This window comes from Seriola lalandi, unplaced genomic scaffold (assembly GCF_002814215.2).
Source record: "Seriola lalandi dorsalis isolate HSWRI2012SDOR001 ecotype SW California unplaced genomic scaffold, Sedor1 jcf7180002054973, whole genome shotgun sequence".
Classification (NCBI taxonomy): Eukaryota; Metazoa; Chordata; class Actinopteri; order Carangiformes; family Carangidae; genus Seriola; species Seriola lalandi.
The window spans coordinates 140,421-141,922 of record NW_019525523.1 but is presented as its reverse complement, the minus strand read 5'-3'; the positions used below and the strand labels follow the sequence as shown (position 1 = coordinate 141,922).

The following is a 1,502-nucleotide window of genomic DNA, read 5'->3' as shown; positions in this document are numbered from 1 at the left end:
GCAAAAGGATTTTCTGGTAGTCAGGTTTTCATATGAGTTTGTTCGTAATCTAAGATGTTGTCATTTTAAGATCGTCTCTTGGATCCATGGTCATTAGAATTTTAGTAGACGCATTATTAGAGCAGTATGAAATTAATGACAATGGAGCCTTTGAGTATTCCTGTTTTGTTAGTGGAGCCTCCTTTTCCCAAGCTGTCCCTCTAAATGTAAACGTTGTGATATGCTTTCATGAAAAATGTGTCCCCCTCAAATTTACATGTTCTGTTCGTTTATTTTATTGATATTCATTTTTTTCCAGATGTAAATAGTACTTTTATATGATATTTTTGAAAAAAGACAAATAAAAAGTTTAAAATAAATAAATAAATAAATTCTACTTTTATAAACACATCACAGTATAGATTAATGATCAATAAAAGCAAGACAATTCAGTCAGATTTTGACATAGGAACTTGCCAAAACAGTATTTTTATCCTGGGTCAGTGGTAGCATTGTTCTATCTGATAAATTTCGACTGTTGTAAAATAAACAAATTAAATTTGACCTCTGCACTCCTGATCTTTACAACAACTGCTCATACCTGTCATATTTGCCAAACTTCAGAGTAACATAATGTGTTATAGAGCAACAGCTTTCACCATGTTTAAAAATGCATTTGAAAAATTTGATCCATACATAACTTATGTTTAAGTTTTGAATAAGGTTTTTATTGCTCATCACAAGAGATTCAAGCATACATAGAAATGTATATCTGATCTCTCCTCCATCTAGTCATGAGCTTTGCAGGAATATGGATCCGTCTTAAAGTGCATTAACTTAACGTTTAAAACAGTCTATGGTATATTTGAAAGCACACGAGTTCAGTTTATAATCTACAACAGTCATTAGATGGTCATGCAGGTTCAGCCTCATTGTTTGAAATACAGTAATATATTTCCACATGCACAACAACTGCACAACTACCAAGTGTATAGTGTTTTCTCAGAGGATATGGGCAAACAAATGTAAATCTGAAGACAATTGAAATCTTCCTCTGTTGTACTTCATCCCATATTACACCAGTATAATGGGAATTAGAAGAACGTGCACAAAGAGGAAAAATATATGACCAACCTTTCATCAAGGAAGGACAAATGATTTCTGGATATCAGTTCTCATTGAGTCTTAAGATATAATGGAAGACTGACTTCAAAGACAAAGATATCTGATCGGACAATGATCCCAGCTTTGTCTTAAGGCATCTTATAGTTTCTGTGCTTTGTCAAATTGTTGTTTGGAAGTACAGGCTCTTCCCGATGCACAGTCACAGCAATTTCATGATTGTTTTGCTTTTTTTCCATTTAAAATGGGCCTTTTAGCAAAGCAATGTTTTTTATGTTGTTCTTGTTGTTTTAGCAAATAATTGTCACTGAAGAGGTCCATATTGTATATATGCACATGGAAAAACATACATCACCCTGTTATACCTCAGAAATACTCATGGTGTCAGTGTGTACTAGTGA

General features: G+C 33.2%; 1 protein-coding gene across 1 annotated transcript in view; it reads left to right on the top strand.

Moving 5' to 3' along the window:
* LOC111646584 (protocadherin gamma-A4-like) overlaps positions 1-1,502 on the top strand; it is a 5,072-nt gene that overhangs the window by 2,148 nt on the left and 1,422 nt on the right. The window lies entirely within an intron of this gene.